The following is a 21,451-nucleotide window of genomic DNA, read 5'->3' on the forward strand; positions in this document are numbered from 1 at the left end:
AGTGGGGCACGTGTTAAACCACGAGAAAGTATGGATCGAACCAGTAATGGTCGAAATTGTTCAGGGCAATTAGGACTTAAGATAAAAAGATGTCCTAAGTATGATTAAAAGTCAGGCGTGATAGTGATTAACCTCTAAAGACTGAGGCAATGACTTATGGAAAAATGGTGATATTTTTTTTTACTCATCTGATTTTAAGGAAAACATCTTCACATAAGCTGTGATTGAAATGAGGTAGAAAATTTATTTGGAGGTGGTTAAAATGACATTGACTGTAAGAAAATTTTACTATCAGGAAAGGCCAAAGAGGTGGCCGACACTTTAAAGGTAAGAGGATAATTATAGGCGCTTGTGCCAAAGGAATACAGTGATGATGGTTAAAGCTATGAAGGTTGTATTATAGTTTGGAAGATTGACATTCCTTATGATGACTGTGCAATACCCAACCATAATAGTAGTTTGGTAAAGGTTTAATTTGTGTAATCGCCATGAGCGGGCTATCTATCTCAGAAGGTACTATCTTGAGAATGAGCCTGGACCATGCTTCGAAAAGGACTAAACGAACCTTTGAGTTAAGTCTTCTATCGAAGGCATATGATTAAGAATGGTATTAACCTGCTATCGTTGCTTTGACTGAAACTCTTCTGCAATTTTATCTGCTTCATGTCATGTATGTATGTCAGGATCAGGAGTATTCTTCATGAATCATGAATGGTGATTATGTTACCTCCTTAGAAGAATTTTATACGACATATATGGACTCCGTATGGTTAGATATTAAGATTTCATGGAAAGTGAATGATGACAGTAGGTCAGTGGTGGACCATAGTAAGGCAGCAATGATTCTGCGAGTAATGAGCTGATTACAACCATGAGAGTTGTATTGGAATGGATGTTGAGATTAAGTACCACTAATCGGGTCGTGGTAGTGTATAAGTTATCATTGATAGACTAATTAAGTAGAGTATCTACCTATTGAATATTTATTCCCTCTTATGAAAAGAGAGTCGTATTACTATATGAGGAAGGTTGCGGTGCAAGCATAGGATTCTAGTAACGATGATGTATAAAATGAGATTCCATATTCGATTTTCGATGTCGAGGGAGTTTCGAAGGTGATTGTGTGTAAGCTCGAGGAAGAGCATGGGTCCATAGAATGATGGAAGGAATAGCAAAAATATTTAGGCATGTGAAATACGATGCTATAATACTTGATGTTGATATAAATACACATATGTATTGTTCTCCTATGACAAACCTCTATAGTTCAGAGGTAGGTTCCAAGCCAGATATTTTGTGGCAGTATATTTTTTCATATATACAATTCTCTTCAATTCGTTCTTTTCTCTTCTTTTCATTTCATATAAACTGAGAAGAACAACCCTTCCAGAAGGGGAGGTATTGCCGAATGACTATCTATCTGTGTGATAGAAGCCGAGTAGGATACCAGCTATTGTTTAATTGCTTGTCAAGTACTAAAGGCTGGCCACCTTCTATACTAACTATGCGATATAACAAGTGTTCATGATCATAGTGATCTCTCAATAAATTCCTTTACTTCTATATGATTGATCAAACCTTGGAAAATTGAAACAACTGAGAAAGGAGTAGTAAAGTTATGGTAGTATTCGGAATGGAAACACATTCGTGATACTAAGGTTGACGTGGTTATTAAAAGGTTATAGAACGCTAACGAGCAGAAGTATAACCAGTATAATATTAGGAACGGAAGGTAGTAGCGATTACGAACTGGAAAAGAATGGGTATTGAGAAGCAAAAGCTCTAATGCTAAAAGTTATAATGAGAGTCTGTGCAATAGACTTGAAAGAAATTGGAATGATCACTTAACATGGATTGAGTTTCTTACGACAATAGATCATATGTCATTATCGAGATGTCGCCTTATGAGATCCTTGAGGGAAGATAATGTCGATCTCCCTTATGTTAGGATGAAGTTGTAGAGCGCAAGATGCTCAGACCAGTAGTAGTCCAAAGGACCAAGGATATAATAGATCTAATCAGAGGACGGCTGGTAGTAGCCCAAGATGGACATAAAAAGTATGTTGATTTGACACGAAAGGACAAAGAATAGAAAATAGGGGACCTAGTAATGTTAAAGGTATCCCTTGGAAAGGATTGATGAGGTTCAAAAAGAAAGGAAAGCTAAGCCGACAAATTGTTGGACCCTTTGAGGTATTAAGACGTATTGGGAAGTTAGCATATGAGCTAGCCCTACCCCCGAACATGTAGCAAGTTCATAACGTGTTCCACGTATTAATGTTAAGGAAGTGTAATTCGGATGCCAGATAAATAGGGGCATATGAGCGCATAGACATGCAACCCGACGTAACCTATATGGAGCAACCAAGAAGGGTTATAGAGTGAAAAGGAACAAGTGCTTAGGAGGAGGGTTATCAAACTATTCAGAGTTTGATGGAAGGACCACAATGTGGGAAAATTTACTCGAGAGTTAGAAAGTGCAATGCTAAGAGAGTATCTATATTCATTTTCTATCTGATTCCGGGACGGAATCCTTTTAAGGAGGGGAGACTGTAATAACCCCAATTTTTGGAAATTTTTGAAACCCTTATGAATAGTGTTTTTGCTGAATGGGAAAACTTTTCATGCCACACTATGTAGGGGTTCTGGTATGGATATTCTGAGATTTTATTAGTACTTTATATGGGATATAAGTGTATGTAAAGATCGTCAGAATCCAAATTCCGAACACTTTGATTTTCCCGGAAATCCACTAGATACGGAAAGAATTGAGTATAAGGTAACAGGGAAAAAAGGATTTAAATTAAAGGATTATAAGAGAGGATCATAAAAGGAATATAATATATTGAGAAAGGTTAAGGGAACCTAAGTAATAAGATCCCTGGTATGATCCCTCAAACGATAAATAAAAACGAAAGTTAAGCGAACCGTATAACAGATCAGCGGTCATTAGGCAAACAATTAGGAAGTTAATCAAAGGGATTAGAGAGGATGATGTCACCCAACCAATGAGAAGAGGACAAGGAGGGGAAGATGACATCATAGCATGACATAAGCATGACATGGGAAGGAAGGAGATGTGGTTGAAGTAGAACCACACAAAGTTAAGGCTAAAAAGGTAATTAACCAAAACAAAAACAAAATTACATCCACCAAGCCAAACAAATCATTTCATCAAAACAAAAGAAATCTATTTCTCTTCAACAAAAGCTTGCTCTCGGCTTTTTACAATTTCAAAGGAAAGGATTTTCAAAATCCAAGATCCAAGCCTCCTAAATTGGTAAGATAATTCCCTAGTGTTCCTTATGCATAGATATGGCTATATTATGAGTTTAAGCATCCCATTCATTCTCTATCTTCTCCAATAAATCAATGAAGAAGACAATGAATAGTGATTTCAAGGTTTTTAACTTGATTTTCTTGCTTTTCCTTTAAGATCCAAGCTTTCCTAAGACTCCTCAAGGCTTCCTAAGGCTTCTTAGCTACTCACACCACTTTAAGGAAGGTATATCATCTCCAAACCCTAGCTTTAATTTGTATATTAGGTTGATTTTGGTTGTTAGAGTAAAGAGTAGCTTGAAACTTGTTTGTTTAAGAGTTTGGGTTGGAATGGTGGTGATTGATTTGTTGAAATCTTAAGATTTGGTTAAAGAATGTAGTATAGTTTAAATTCAAGTTTTAGGAGTAAGTAAATGGATTATAATGAGTTGGTTTGGGGCTGTTGTAATGTATTTTGGATGGAGTTTGGATTGGGTTGTGAATTGGGGTTGAATTGTGGTTGTTTTGAGTTGGTTTAAATTTGGGAAATCGCGTCAACATAGCCGTCGTAATGCCCGATTTACCGTAGACTGTTTTTGTTCTTAACATCAGAACCCTTGAACTCACTGCTAGATTATGACCATTGCCATGTTTAGATAGTTCATGTTACGAGCTTCATTTTGATATGTAGTTCGTTTGATTCCGATGTACGGTTTAGGAGAAACGACCGTTTTAAGTAACGGCGTTTTGCGAACGAAACTTTTCCCCTCGCCTTACTTTGAAACATAGGTTAAAGACCTTAAAGGACTAATTGAAGTATGAAACAATTATGTTAAGTGTGTTAGGCAGTTGGTAAGACACTCGCGAAGGAATCGCCTTAAAACTCATAATGGTTAAATTATTAAAAATGGTGGAGCCGAGGGTACTCGAGTGACCTAAGAGAATCAGTAAGCGCAAAATGAGCGTTAGAGTCTGAGTTGGTTAGAGTATAGATTTACAAGTGACTTTGGTTTAATTCCAACTTACTTGTTGCTTATAGGTTACCAGACTCGTCTCGAGCCATTCGTAACCCCCAGTCGCTCAGGCAAGTTTTCTACCCGTTATACTGTTGTTATGATGTATACACTTGTATATGCATTATCTTGTAATAGATGCATGATGGTTATATTAGCAAATTATTGCGATATATTGTAGCATGTGATATGGTACATATGCATGCCTGTTTCGTATTCTTGCCACATATATCTGTTGGTTCAGTTGATAAAACTTATGCTAGAGAATAGCGGTAATTTGCATATACCCTTAGTATAGGGACCCAAAGGTGAAACCATTTTCTAAAACCGGGAGTCGAGGATCCCGAGTAGATTTTATATATATATATATATATATATATATATATATATTTATATATATATATATGGTTATAGTTTTCAAAAACTATTAATCGAATAAGGTTTATTCGATAACTTTATTTATTAATGAATATTATCTTGAATATTCATTCGAGGACTTATGACTCCTTTATATTATTTATTGAATATTACTTGAATATTCATTTGAGGATGTATGACTCCTTTATTTTATTTAATGAATATTATTTATAATATTCATTCGAGGTATTATGACTCCGCTTATTATTTATTAATATTCTTTATTTTATTAAAGAATAATGTTCGATAATCAAACTTACTTTTGATATTCAAATAAAGATATTACTTTTGTATAAGTATATCTTTGATTATTTATTATTCATTTCAAGTATAAGTTTTAAAACTTCTTCTTCAATTATTTTTATAAAGATTATTCTTTATGGAAATATTATTTAAATAATAATATCCAGATATTTCTTTTTATTGAGACTGATTTACTTTATTAAATCAGCATTATTCCAAACACTCTTTAAAGTGTTTTCAAGTCTTTAAAATGATTTTAAAAGTTAGAGCGGATCCCAAAACTCATTTTTATATTTAAGATCCTCCTTTCGAAGGGTTTTTAAATACTCGCTCAAAACCTGAGGGATCCGGCTCTGTGGTGTGTTTTATATTCGCAACAAGGTTGCTGTCTTGAAAAAAGAGTTTTTGATTACTTACCCAATACTCGGGAAGTAAAATTCTTGGAACAAGTTAATCCATTAACAGGCATCGCCTGGGAAACATCGGTGAGTTTTCCTTTCCAACTAGATACGACTTCTTGGTGGAGCCGTATCAACAAGTTTCTACTTGGGGAAAGTGGGGACGAGCTTTACGTTTCAGAGTCATGGATTTCATCTGAACTAGGAGTGGCGTAACTGGCCGAGTAGCGCCGACCCAGCCTTATTATATTGGCCCAAATGGCCTGGAAGTTCCGCTAAGGCGGTCCATTCCTTAGGAGTTCAGTGTTCGGTTGACAAGTAAATCCGACAGGTTCTCCTCTACATGTAGAAAATGGTGGGGTTGTACTACTACGACTGGTCATCGTAAGTGGTCTTCCTGGCGCGGCAAACTCCCGTAATGAGTTCATCATCCAATTGGATATTTCTGCAACACTACCCAGAGCACTTCGATAGAAAGGCTACGGCTGGGCGATTGTTGAGTGTTGGCAGGGTCGAGTTTTCAAAATGATATTTTCATCAAATGAAATATCTCATAACTTCATTTTATTTTGATGATATTTTAAAGGTTGAATCTATTCAAGTATTATCTTGTAGTCTCATTTATGTGATGAACTTTTGAACTAATTATAACTTGAACGGTGGTAGTTCAAGTAGTATTTGGAAAAGGTGTAAGTATATTGGAGTATCTTGTAACTTCATCTTTTAAACTTATATCTAGTAACTGATTATCTTATGCATGACAAAGATTTTCAGAAAAACGTTGAGACAAGGTTAGATATATGAGATCACCTTGCAACGGTATTTTTATACAGTTAAACACTGGAACTCTGTGTGTATTATGCATGGAAGAGGACTTCCAATATTTTGAAAAGTATATATGTATATATATATGTAAGTCATATGTCATAGCCTATTTGTATATTCGAGGATTCAACTCAACTCAAATAAGAATGTAATAAGTAAATAGTGGATCGACCGTCAGAGAGATCTCGCAAAGTAATATCTGTCAAAGGATTCAGAAACAAGGTTCATCTACAGACTTGAGGAGGTAATTCACTGGAAGAAGTTCAAGAAGTTGATCATGCCTCAGTGATATAAATCAAGATCGTGGATTTAATCAAGTGACAGAGATCTCGTCAGAGTATCATTAATTACAAGGATTTAATCTGAAGAAAATCAAAGCGTCAAAGTCAAGACATGAAGAAATGTCACGGAAGTTAGTCACTCATGAACCAGACAGTACATCGAGTGTCAACGTTGAAGTGGCGGAATTGATTCATAATTCTCAATGATTTTCAGAAGATATTCAGAAGAATGGATGCTGCTCAGGGTTAGTATTAATTCTCTATTAATTAATTAAGTCATATAATTTAATTAAGTAAATAAATTATATCTGCAAAGAGTAATTTATTGATTAATTAAATTAATTGATTAATTAATTCAGAATTAATTTTAGGAATTTTCAGAAGTTTAATTGGATTAAATTCAATCTTAAATCAGCAAGACAATTGAAAATGAACTAGCATGATAATCTGGATTGTCATACCGATTGTCATGCCAGTTCAAAAGATTGTCCTACCGATAGTCATGCCAGTTCAAAAGATTGTCCTACCGATAGTCATGCTGGTTCAAACGATTGTCTTGCTAGCTCAAAAGGATAGTCTCACCGATTGTCATACAAGCTTAAAGGATTGTCATTCCAATTCAATTAATTCGGCTGTTGATAAATAGAAGCAGAAGTCATTCAACTCAAAAACATCTCAATCATACAGAACACATTCAAGAACACAGCAGCCGCCTAAGAAATATTTCATTGTTCTCTGCTGAAATTCAAAGATCAATTTCTAGATTGCAAAGTTAAATCCAATCAACTAGAAATCTTTATCTTGTTCTTGTGTAACAATCTAGCGGATCAAAATCCCTAGAACTTAATCTCAAATCGCGTTGAGCATTTGATTATAATTATTGCAAAAATAGAAAAAGTTCATGTCGAATTTATTCTAGATTTGTGATAATTGATTTGAGATTAATACCTTGTAATCGATACAGTTGTTGTAACACCTTTCAAGTTTAATAATATTTTTATTTAACTTGAATTTTGTTTCACATTTTTTATTCCACATTTATTCGATTATTTGGTAACGTTTGTATTCAACCCCCCCTTCTACAAACACATTGGGACCTAACAATTGGTATCAGAGCCTTCTGATTAACGAACAAATCAAGATCCTAGACTTTTGTGATTTTTCAACTCCTTGAATTTTTATTTATTCAAAAATTCATAATGACTTCACATAAAGTTGGAACCGTTAAAATTCCACAATTTGATAAAGAGAATTATATCATGTGGAAGAAGAAGATGCTATTATTTTTACAAGTTGCAAATCCCAAATATTCAAACTTGTTAAAGAAGGGTATAAAAACTCCGATGGTTATTGAACCGGAGGTAATAATAGATGGTGTGGTGACTACTGAAGCTAGAACCTATCCAAAAGAGCCTGAAGATTTTACTCCTGCTGAGAAGGAAGAAGCCTCCTTGGATGCCAGCCTTCAATTAATATTAATTGATTCCCTTGATCCCTTAATGAACAGACATGTGATGAACTGTAAAAATTCCAAACACATGTGGGAAACTATTGAGGTGATTAATGAAGGCACAGAGGAAGTTAGGGAGAACAAGTTGGAAATCCTAACCTCTGAATATGAACATTTCAAATCAAATCCAGGAGAAGGAATTACTGAAGTGTTTGAGAGGTACAATGCGTTGATCAACAACCTGAACATCAATGGAAAGTATTATTCAATCAGGGAGGTCAACAAAAAGTTCCTTTTAACACTGCCAGCTCATCTTGAACATAGAATTACTGCCATTAGAGAAGCTAGAGATCTGAGTGAGATTTCTTTGGACAGGCTCTATGGAGTGTTAAAAACCTATGAGTTGGAGCAGATTCAACAGAAGGAAGTCTACGGGAAGGATAGAATGGTCAGCACATCTACTGCACTTGTAGCTGAAGGTCAACAACAACAACAATCTCAACAGTTAGAAAGAATGGTACAGTTTTCCAAGGGTGAGGAAAATGAGTTAGTAGCAGAATATGATCCTCCTACTACAAATCAATCAAGTGATGATTTTTATTCCTTGGAAGAGCTGGAGCAATTGGAAGATGAATCAATGGCCCAAATTGTCAAGAGATTCTCCCATGTCAGATTCAGGAGGAATCCCAAGCTTAAGTACAAGTCCAACTACAACAAATTCCAGAAAGGTGGATCTTCATCCTCTAACACCAGCAGTGGTGGGTACAAAACAGGGATGGTTGATCGAAGCACCATTAGATGCTATAACTGCAATGAGTTGGGACACTTTGCCACAGAATGTAGGAAGCCAAAGCAAGTAAGAAAGAACTCTGAAAGGGCTTATCTGGCAAAGGGAAGAAGCTGGGATGATACTGACAGTGAAGATGAAGATGAAGGAAATCTTGCTCTTATGGCTATTGATGGAAAAGCTTCATCGTCAAGAATAGAGGTAAAACTTTCTGATGCTGAAATGGTTTATCATCTAAGAGGTAACTTAGATTGTGCACGTCGTGATTATGAACTGTTAAGTTTAAAGATCACAGACCTTGAGAAAGAGGTCAATGAATTAAGACTTGTGCATATTAATCAAGACAAATTAAAAGAACAGGTATCTTTTCTAGAGAATAGAGTTGACTGTTATAGAAAACTCGAAACTATTCTCAAAGACAAGATCACCGGTCTTGAGACTAAGGTTAGAGCCTACTTCAATTCTTGTTCGAAGGCTAAAGAGTTCTACAGTAAGCAAGCTGTTAATCAAACATCTGGAATAGGTTATGATTACAATGCTGCTATTGGAGAATTAGGCATAAACTCCCCTCCTCATGTCTGTGCTAAAGGGAGGGAAGTACCACATGTGCTTAAGGGTGTTGATGAACCCCTCTATAAAGCATCAATTGATGAACCATTTAATGCGACCTCTTCTGTTATTCAAGAAGAAATACGTGCTGAGGATCATGCTTATGAGAAGATTGTTTCCAAGTCAAGTGAGTCGAAAGTTCCAGTCAAAGTTGTGAAAGCAACTGAGACTAACTCAGACACACATGATTTGGATAACAATAATGCCATGTCTACCATGCATAAATTACCTGCTGTTAATCACTCTCATAAAGCATGTGGTGTTGCTAATTGTATGTCTTGTGCTTTTAATATGATGTATGCTTGTTTTAATGGTAAGCATGTGTCTAATGATAAGACTACTCCTCGTCAGCATGTGAATAACAAGAAACATGATAGGTCTAAGACTGCTAGTCCTTCTAAGGCTAGAAAGGAGACATTTGTGCCTAAGCTTAAACAGAAATTTGGTAAGGCTGTTTACAAGGTCAAATGTTCAGTCATTGAGAAAGTTGAGACCATTAAGATTAAAAATGTTGTTTTGCCTGACAAAGGACAGTTCTACAAGTATGCCGGGCCCAACCAAGTTTGGGTTTCGAAGAAGGTCTAATCCATTTGTAGTGCAGGGCATTAAACAGGTGTAACCGGTAGTGTGGATTCTTGACAGTGGATCATCAAGACATATGACCGGAGATAGAGCCCTGCTATCAAATGTGGATTGAGAAAGCTGGCCCCCTGATTACCTTTGGAGATAACAGCAAAGGTTTATCCGAGGGATATGGCTGTTTGCAAGTTGGGAATGTTATCATTGAAATTTTGTATATTGTGCTAGGTTATTATCAGGAAGCAGTATCTAACATATAGCACCAGTGACGAGACTTGAGAATATTACGACATATCAGGCACTTGCTGCACATTACACTTGGAATTGTACTCTAGTAAGATGTGTACAAGTGTACTCCTGGTTGGTGAGTTAAAAGAGGAAGTCAGTGCACCACAGTTCATGGACTTTGCAGCTGCAGATCTATTGGACTATGCAATCTCTTCTTCACAATCTCACTTCAGGTTGGTATGAACTAGTATACTGCTCAAGCAATCGTCAAGGACATGTTATGGCACTCTAACTGCAGTTACAATTTTATATGAATAAGTAGAGTCGTCAAATTTATAACTCTCTTATCACTAGGCACAATCATATTGTGTTATATGTGCAGTGGTATATTGATTATACAACATAACAATTAGTATCTAAAGTACTTGACAAGTATCGGTCAATGATATCTTGTTAACATTATGTTGCAGATATTTGTAAGCTTTTGACATGAATGAGAATTACTTAGACTTTACCCTAAGTGATCAATGTTTTATCAAAAACTCATTCATATTGAAAAACAAAATCAAACTTCTTTCTACATTAGTGATTTCTTATTTCATGTAAAATCTTTTGAAATCACTATTGTAAATCATTTTCTCTCTATTACCATATGTTCTGTGTTACAGGTTCAGTCTCCAATGACTTTCTTTCATTGACAGTCATGAGGTTGAAAACCCACAACGTCTATCCCAGACTGTAAAGACAATCACAAAAACAGAACCAACCAACACTCACTTACCACTAAATGTAGTATGAATGAGCGTGAGGGAGATAGTGCCTTAGTGCACCACATAAGGAAGGTTCTGTAGTCAACCCAGTAGCTCTGTCTCCTACATAGATGAGTAGTATTTAAACCGAGACAACTGCTAGCCCCCATACATCTTCTCAAAAAGATGTAATGGCTGAAAAGGCACAAAAACAGTTACTAGATTCATTCTCTCAACAGGGTGCGTCTATTGAATTTTGCCTGTCGGCCAAGGCATCCGATGTAGTGTCACCACTTCAAATATAAACAATTCTTGATGCACAAGGAAAGTTTACACACACAAAGGATGAGTTGACGGAAACAAGAGTTTCGACCATTTTAAGGTCAGATTCGATTGTTCAAGGTTCGTTAGTGGACCAATTGCCTTTACAGGTGTTAGGAGAGGATACTGATCCAAAAGCCATATGTCAGTGGTCAGTGTCTACCTCCCCAGGCTTAAATCCCCTGGATGCATCTGCGGATAGTGGATCTGACATAGGCACAGATCGGCAACTTGTTGACAATGATTCAGATATTACCTGATGAGTCACAAGGAAATGTCTTCACAGACATTAGAAGGGAACTTTGATCTTTATGCTAAATTCGTTGGATCATTGTTTACCTTCCCAGAATTCAAATCTGGAACCCTAAAAGGGAAACTAGCAACTTGTAGATTATGACTCAGATTCATCTGACGAGTTTAACAAGGATGGGGATTTGTGAACTCCCATTACACCACCTGTGACCTCCTTAAGGATGGCTAAGGTGATTTTCCTTGCAGGTACAGCTGGATTATGGAGCTATGAGAGAAGAGTGATACACTTGTGAGAATGAGTGTAAACACGAGTGGAGAGAAGAGTGAAACACATGTGAGGTACACTAAACAGAATCACACACTCACAGTGAGGTAGAAAGAGAAACTACTTGTTATTTCTTTTCCAACCAAGTGAAATATGAGAACTCCTTCAGACGACGGCATACATTCCTTCTTTAAGGGGGAGATAAAAGCTTAAGAAATAGTTTGGAGGATTCCTCAACTAAGGGGGAGAAATAGCAGGGAGGAAGAAAAAGATCCTAAAAATGTACACTACACCACACCATTGTTGTTTCTAACTACGGATCCTATTGTACGGGAGAGGTGGTAAACACAAGGTGATTTCCTAGTAAGGGAAGAAGCAGTTAGGGGAGTACCATTGGTTTTTATCTGCGGATCCTATTGTACGGGAGAGGTGGTAAAACGAAGGTGATCTTCTTTAATCAGTTGATTCTCATAGGGGGAGAAGCAAGAGATATGGGCTTCTCAACAGGAAATGTGGTTGTACAAATGAAGATGGAACTACTTGAAGATATGTTCAGTCTAGAGGAACATCTACTTGGAATCTGGAAAATGTTAAATCTCATCCAGAACTTTTCTGCTATTTACTTTGCATGTATGTTTATATCTTTTTCTTATTTGTTAGTTGAGTTATCCTCTAGGTATTTGTGTGTTATTGTCTAACAAACAAATAGGGGGAGATTGTAAGTCATATGTCATAGCCTATTTGTATATTCGAGGATTCAACTCAACTCAAATAAGAATGTAATAAGTAAATAGTGGATCGACCGTCAGAGAGATCTCGCAAAGTAATATTTGTCAAAGAATTCAGAAACAAGGTTCATCTACAGACTTGAGGAGGTAATTCACTGGAAGAAGTTCAAGAAGTTGATCATGCCTCAGTGATATAAATCAAGATCGTGGATTTAATCAAGTGACAGAGATCTCGTCAGAGTATCATTAATTACAAGGATTTAATCTGAAGAAAATCAAAGCGTCAAAGTCAAGACATGAAGAAACGTCACGGAAGTTAGTCACTCATGAACCAGACAGTACATCGAGTGTCAACGTTGAAGTGGCGGAATTGATTCATAATTCTCAGTGATTTTCAGAAGATATTCAAAAGAATGGATGCTGCTCAGGGTTAGTATTAATTCTCTATTAATTAATTAAGTCATATAATTTAATTAAGTAAATAAATTATATCTGCAAAGATTAATTTATTGATTAATTAAATTAATTGATTAATTAATTCAGAATTAATTTTAGGAATTTTCAGAAGTTTAATTGGATTAAATTCAATCTTAAATCAGCAAGACAATTGAAAATGAACTAGCATGACAATCTGGATTGTCATACCGATTGTCATGCCAGTTCAAAAGATTGTCCTACCGATAGTCATGCCAGTTCAAAAGATTGTCCTACCGATAGTCATGCTGGTTCAAACGATTGTCTTGCTAGCTCAAAAGGATAGTCTCACCGATTGTCATACAAGCTTAAAGGATTGTCATTCCAATTCAATTAATTCGGCTGTTGATAAATAGAAGCAGAAGTCATTCAACTCAAAAACATCTCAATCATACAGAACACATTCAAGAACACAGCAGCCGCCTAAGAAATATTTCATTGTTCTCTGCTGAAATTCAAAGATCAATTTCTAGATTGCAAAGTTAAATTCAATCAACTAGAAATCTTTATCTTGTTCTTGTGTAACAATCTAGCGGATCAAAATCCCTAGAACTTAATCTCAAATCGCGTTTAGCATTTGATTATAATTATTGCAAAAATAGAAAAAGTTCATGTCGAATTTATTCTAGATTTGTGATAATTGATTTGAGATTAATACCTTGTAATCGATACAGTTGTTGTAACACCTTTCAAGTTTAATAATATTTTTATTTAACTTGAATTTTGTTTCACATTTTTTATTCCGCATTTATTCGATTATTTGGTAACGTTTGTATTCAACCCCCCCTTCTACAAACACATTGGGACCTAACAATATATACTGAATATTTTACGACTTCATCGCATTAAGATATCAACTTGGTTTATTTCTTCTTAACCAAGACTTTCATGAGTACTATGAGAAGGCTCATATATTTTTAATCATTATACATATTATTTTGGTGGGCTTGCTGCTCACCCTTGCTTTCTTCTTTCATCACACAACATCAGATAGACAAGATGAACAGGACTAAGCTCCCAATTCGCGAGCGGATAGGAAACGTTCCGCAGTTTCCTATAGGCGTTGATGTCGCTGTAGCTGAGGTAGGAACTACCAATAGGCTAGGCTTTCAACTTTTGATGTATCAGATTATGTATATTTACGAATTATAATAATGGCAAAGAAATGTAAACTTATTCAGAAAACCTTTTAAGGTGTATTGGCAGATAATTGTGGAATGAAATGACTTGTGATTATTTTTTGATGTTCATCTCTGAGACTATAACGTGTGGTGTGTGTGTTTATCATGGGGTCACAGTACAGAGTAGTTGATTAATTATTAAGATTGGGTGTTATTAAGGGAAATGGAACTCGTGATAACCCGGATCCCCGACCCCGGATTTGGGGGTGTTACAAGCATGGTATGAGACATTAGCTCAGTTTCTTCTCGAAAGTGGATTTAACAGAGGGACTATTGACAAAACTTTATTCTATCTCAACCATGGAAAGCACTTACTTTTGGTGCAGATATATGTTGATGATATCAGTTTTGGTTCTACAAATGACAGACTTTATAAAAGGTTTTCCAAGCTTATGCAGTCAAGATAGCAAATGAGTATGATGGGAGAACTTAGCTATTTTCTGGGTCTTCAAGTCAAGTAGAATAAAGAAAGAACTTTTATTTGTCAATCTAAGTACACCAAAAATTTGTTGAAGAAATATGGAATGCAAGACTGTTCAAGTGCATCCACTCCTATGGCCATTGTAATAAAATTGGATAAGGATACTGGTACATCAGTAGATATTACTGATTACAGAGGCATGATTGGCTCACTACTCTATCTAACTGCAAGTAGACCTTGAAAGAAATATGTCCTAAGTCCAATCATGTACGAGGATTTAGGAATAACTTTTATGTAATCTGTTTTGATTTCATTGATATTAATAAAAGACTTGTTTTGTTTTTATCACGGGCTTTATCTATTTAAGTGTTTAAATAAGATATACCATAGTTTAGAGTAAAGCTTTTTATGGATTATGATGAGATCATAATAGTGAGACCTAAAAAGATGATAACTCTAAACTTAAATAGTTTCTGGTCATAGGATTACTAACTGGTAATTAATAATCCGCAAAGATCGGTACATACTATGTTTGCTTCATTATGAAGGATGTCTGTTCTCATAGACATTTGTGTGGTGACACTATAGCTAGTATGTAGGTGCTTATTATAGAATAAGTTCACTGAACATGACTCGCACAGCTGAACAACTGATGGAGTTCACTCACGTGTCAGCAGTTGTTCACATAGTGATAGTTGTACAAGTATCCTTAGACTTGAGGTCATCATAGTCATCTTGTGTACACTGAACTATGCTTTGGTTTAGTTCTTAGTCTCCAAGGACAATTATTAGGGATCTACTGGGTATAGGAATTTGTACACGAAGATAGTGTATGATCAATAAAGGATCTACCCCTTCCAGTGAAGGAAGCGAATGTTCAAGGCTGATCCACTTATGCTAGTTCAGGAATCTCTGGCCAGAGTGAATGAAATTAGAAAGGAGTTTCTAATTTGCATAGAACTAAGCATAGTAAATGGTAAGCAAGTGATTGAATTAGATAGGCTTGACACGAGATCCATGCCTTGTATTTAATCGGGACATTTTAGGGTAGAAGGAGTTTATTGTACGGTAACTATTCACTGAATAGGTTCTTAGTATTCTAATCAGTGAATTCATATTATCCGGATAGTCGCGATATGCTGAGAAGTATCCCTCATGATGTAGAATAAATGTGATTAATTAATTAATCATATTTAATAAATTAGAGAATTTATATAAATAATGATAAAATAGTTTTATTATTATTTATTTCCACTACCGGCTTAATATTGAACCTACAGGGTCACACCATAAAAAGAGAATGATTTATTGGTGGAGGAATTAATTAATAATGGCTAATAATTATTTATTTGTGAAATAGATAATTAATTGGCAAATTTAATAATTGATTAAATGAGATTTAATTGATTATAAATTAATTAAGAAAAGTTCTTAATATTATTAATTAAGAATTTAATTTTTGGAAATTAAATCAAGAGAGAGAATTATTTCTAAAGTGTTTAGAAAAAGGATTAATAATTAAAAGGTATTTTAATTATTAATGAGAATAATAAATGGGATAATAATAATAATATTTATGGGAAAATTTCAGCTGAAAATTTTGCCTATAAATACACTATTATAGACCCTATTTTTATAAGAACCCCAAAACCCAAAAAGTTTGTAAAACCCAATTCTCTCCACCTCCTTCCTCCTCCTTAACATCGTTTTCTTGGTGGATACCGGTGGAGTGCTTCACACTTGAGGAGCAACTGCTAAGGATCTTTGATCGTTGTCTCCAAATTATTTTAAAGGTTAGATTCGATCCCCTATGTTTTTACCATGATTTATATGCTTTTATTTGGATTTTATATGTGTAAAAGTGTTTTGCCATGCCCCGCTGTGATTAAAAATCCAACAATGGTATCAGAGCTTAGGTTGTATGCATATAGATTTGTGGTAAAAATTTCAGAATTTTATGTGCTTGTATGAATTAATTATGATTTTTACAAGTTATATCATGGATTAATTTTGTCTGATGAGAAATCGTTTCTCAGAATAATTTTGAATGTTGATCTGGGTTCTACAAGTGTTGTAGATCGTCTGGGTATTTTTTTCATAATTTTAGGATGTATAGATTTTTTATTATGAATTTTTGAAGTTCTTGTAATTAAATAAGTATATATATATATGTATATTCAGTTGTATATATATATATATATATATATCTCCTATACATCTGTTATTGCATCTGCTTGTCTGCTGTTGCACGGAGAAAATAAAAGAAAGGTAGTACGGCGGCATAGTGTTCGAGGAGAAGAAAACGCTGGCAGCTACGGTCGGCGCGTGCAGCGCACGCGGGGAGGGGGTGTCGCGCATTCCAGGAATGCGTTACACCCTGTGGCACATTCACGGAATGCGTTACACCTTTTAATTGGTTAAAAGGGTTGTAACGCATCACCGGAATGCGTTACAGGGCTTGTAACGCGTTCCTGTAATGCGTTACAGCCCGACTGTTTACATTAAAATTGATTTTCTGGGAGTTTCGTAACTCCGTTTTAGGCGTGCAATATACCGTTGGATTCGTTTTTCCGAGACGGATCTAATGGAGTGATCAATTTTAGTTTATATAAAAGTTTTGAACTGTTTATATTTCCGTAAGTGTTTTAAAGCTGTTTTTTAACTGTTTTAACTGTTTTTAAATGCTTCATGTGATTCATAGAGATGTATAATGCTTATACCAATATGCTAGATGATGTAACATGCCTACCTTGATGTTTATTCATGTTGATATATGTGATATATGCTTAGTTTATCATGTGATGATAGATTTAGGTGAACTTAAATGAACATAAGGCGTTTGTTAGACAACCTAGTATAGTGAAATTGTTTCATAACCTTAAGAATAATATTATGAATACAATCATGAGATTCTTGTGTTTATGAAACACGTAATTGAATATGAATTTTCTATATGAGAGAAAGGATGATTCTGTCAACAACAGATTTCTATCTATAAGAAAGGGTTATTAAGTGACGCCTCTTGACAATGCTCCACCCGATCTGCGAATCATCTGGTTATTGATTATTGATTTGAAATATTTAATTTAAAAGAAAGAATCTCTTTATAATATGATTATGATTGTAACGTAATATAATCCCTCTAAAATTAAATAATATCAAGTAGTAATTGGCCAATGACACAACGGGCTTGTGTCGGTCATAGCCTTCCAACATGATAGAAAGTAGTTCTTATTTTTGAATCATTGTCATTTCGTGCCACAGCCGAGGGCTTTGATTTCGAAATAAGAAATACTTGTCTATTACATAGAGATGTGTACATTGAATAAGAATCTAAAGGTCGTTACATGCCACAGCCGTGGGCCTTTGGGGACTGATTCAATTGTACGGAATGTTGGGTTAGACTTGACTTAGAATATTGAGTTTGTCGTACCACAGCCGTGACTCAATTATTCAAGAGGCTAAAGTTTGATTAGGGAATAACATTAGATGTAATTGACAAGAGTTGTCTGCCTATTGAACATTACATGGCATTTTGTGCCACAGCCGGGGTTGTGTAATGGAATGTAGGATCCCTATTCCCACTAGCATTATGAATGCTTAATTTTTCACGTAGGGGGTTGAATAAATTAGATAAACTAGTGGGAGCCACTTATGAATAAAGACCCGATTCATATAGTGTTTTGAAATGAAATCGAATATTTGCTAAGTGTTGTTATGTGTTTATCATTTACAGATTTACTTTGTACGTTATGTCTTCTACACTATCACTCAGGAGCATACTAGATGCTCACAAATTGACTGGTCCTAATTATGCTGACTGGCTTCGAAACTTGAGAATTGTTCTCAGGATTGAGAAGCTGGAATACGTGATTGACTCACCTAAGCCTACTGAACCTGCTAGTGATGCACATAATGATGAACATGTTGTGTATCGTAAGTGGATAGATGATGCAAATGTTGCTCAATGTATCATTCTAGCTTCCATAAACATTGAGCTACAGAAGCAACATGAGCATATGGATGCTCACACTATCCTAATGTATCTACAAGAGTTGTATGATGTGGCGGGGAGGACAGCTCGATATGAGATATCGAAGGAGCTGTTTGGTTGTAGGATGTCTGAGGGATCATCTGTGAATGACCATGTACTTAAGATGATCAATTTGATTGAACGTCTTGGACAACTTGGTTTTGCCATGGATGGGGAGCTGAGCCAAGACTTGGTCTTGCAATCGCTTCTGAGTTCGTTCTCGTAGTTTGTTGTGAACTTTCACATGAATAAGTTGGATGTCAGCCTGCCTGAACTCCACAACATGTTGAAGACTGCGGAATCGAATTTTCCCCCTAAGAAGAGTTTTGTTCTTCTAATTGGTGAAGGTTCCAATCCTAAGAAAAGGAAGAGGAACTCTTCCAAGAAGAAGAAAGTAGGTGAGAAAATGCCGGTTCCACCAAAAGCTGAAGACCCCAAGAGCAAAGTTGTTTGTTTTCACTGTAACAAGGTGGGGCACTAGAAGAGGAACTGCAAGGTTTACCTTGCAGAATTGAAGAAGAAGAAGGGTAGTGAGACTACCGCTTCTGATTCAGGTATGTTCATGATAGAAGTGAATATGTCATTAAATCAAATTTCTACTTGGGTATTAGATACCGCCTGTGGTTCTCAAATCTGCAATTTGTTGCAGGGACCAAGGAGAAGTAGGACTCTTGAGGAAGAGGAGGTGATTCTACTGATGGGAAATGGAGCAAGAGTTGTTGCTGAAGATGTAGAATCATTTCATTTACATATGCCTACGGGCAAGACTATTGTTTTAAATAATTGTTATTTTGTTCCCTCGATTGTGAGGAATATTATTCCCATGTTAGACTTGGCTGGATTTTCATTTATTATTGAGAATAATGAATGTTCTATTCTTAGAGATAATATTCTTTATGGACGTGGTACTTTAAATAATGGTCTGTATAAATGTGACATGATTTACTTCAGATTGAACAAACTAATAAAAGAAAAGGGATGATGAAAATTTCACTTCATTGTGGCACTGCAGTCTCCATTTAGTAGACATGGAGAGAGGACTGCAAATTTGCTAGGAATGGTACACACAGATGTATGTGGACCAATGTCTAATCAAGCCATGGGTGGATTTTCATACTTCATTACTTTCATAGATGATAGATCTAGATTCGGATATGTGTTTGATGAAACACAAGTCTGAGGCCTTTGAAAAGTTCAAAGAATATAAGTATGAAGTGGAGAAATAAACCAAACATAGTATTATAATTCTTCGATTAGATCGAGGTGGTGAATACTTTAATGGAGTGTTTCTAGATTATCTCAAAATAAATGGTATAGTCTCCCAGTGGACTCCTCCAGATTGGTATCTGAAAGGAGAAATCGAACTTTGTTAGACATAGTTCGGTCCATGATGAGCTATGCAAATCTTCCAGTATTCCTATGGGTTATGCATTAGAAACCTCAGCATATTTACTGAATATGGTGCCTTCCAAAATTTGTTCCTTAAACTTCGTATGAGATATGGAAAGAAAGGAAACCGAGTCTTAAACACGTTAAGATTTGGGGATGTCCAGCTTATGTCAAGAAAGTTGACCCAGATAAGCTGGAATATCGATCCGTAAAATGTAGTTTTGTGGGATATCCTAAAGAGACTTTAGGGTATTACTTTTTACACCGATCATCGGGTGTTTGTCTCCAGACATGCTACCTTCTTGGAAAAGGAGTTTATCCTTGAAGGAAACAATGGGAGCAAAATTGAACTTGATGAAGTTCAAGAAGCACAAACTACTATGGATCAAGTGGAAACACCTGTTCTGACTGAACAACCTTTTGTGGAACAGCCCATTCATAGATCAGGGAGAGTGTCTCGCCAACCTGAGAGGTAATATGGCCTTGTCATTAAGAATGACAATGAGTTGTCGATCATTGATGATGACGACCCTGTGACCTATAATGAGGCAATGAGTAGTGTTGACTCAGAGAAATAGCATAGTGCCATGAAATCCAGAATGGAATCTATGTATACGGTATACAAAAGATAGATTATAGCAGATGGCCAGGTGGAGACCTATAAGGCCAGGCTTGTGGTAAAAGGATTCAAACAAAGGCAATGGATTGACTTTGATGAAACTTTTTACCTGTAGCCCTGTTAAAATCAGTTCGGATTTTGCTTGCGATTGCTGCTTACTACGACTATGAGATCTGGCAAATAGCCAGATGGTTTTCTTCCCAAGAGAAATGAAAACCTAGTGTGTAAGCTGCTGTGAACCATATGTGGTTTAAAGCAAGCTTCTCGAAAGATGGAACATTCATTTTGATGAGACAATCAAAGAGTTTGATTTTATCAAAAACGAAGATGAACCATGCGTCTACAAAAGGGTTAGTGGGAGCGCGGTAACATTTCTTGTATTGTATTGAATTAGAGTTGACACACATAACAACATAGCAGACCCACTCACAAAGCTACTTTATGAAAGTCACTTTGATCGTCATAAAGACAAGATGGGTATTAGATACCAGAGTGATTGGCTTTAGTACAAGTGGGAGATTGAAAGGAATATGTCCTAAGTCCAATCATGTATGAGGATTTAGAAATAACTTTTATGTAATCTGTTTTGATTTCATTGATATTAATAAAAGACTTGTTTTGTTTTTATTACGGGCTTTATTTATTTAAGTGTTTAAATAAGATATACCATAGTTTAAAGTAAAGCTTTTTATGGATTAGGATGAGATCATAATAGTGAGACCTAAAAAGATGATAACTCTAAACTTAAATAGTTCATGGTCATAGGATTACTAACTGGTAATTAATAATCCGCAAAGATCGGTACATACTATGCTTGCTTCATTATGAAGGATGTCTGTTCTCATAGACAATTATGTGGTGACACTATAGCTAGTATGTAGGTGCTTATTATAGAATAAGTTCACTGAACATGACTCGCATAGCTGAACAA

This window comes from Apium graveolens, chromosome 7 (assembly GCF_009905375.1).
Source record: "Apium graveolens cultivar Ventura chromosome 7, ASM990537v1, whole genome shotgun sequence".
Taxonomy (NCBI): domain Eukaryota; kingdom Viridiplantae; phylum Streptophyta; class Magnoliopsida; order Apiales; family Apiaceae; genus Apium; species Apium graveolens.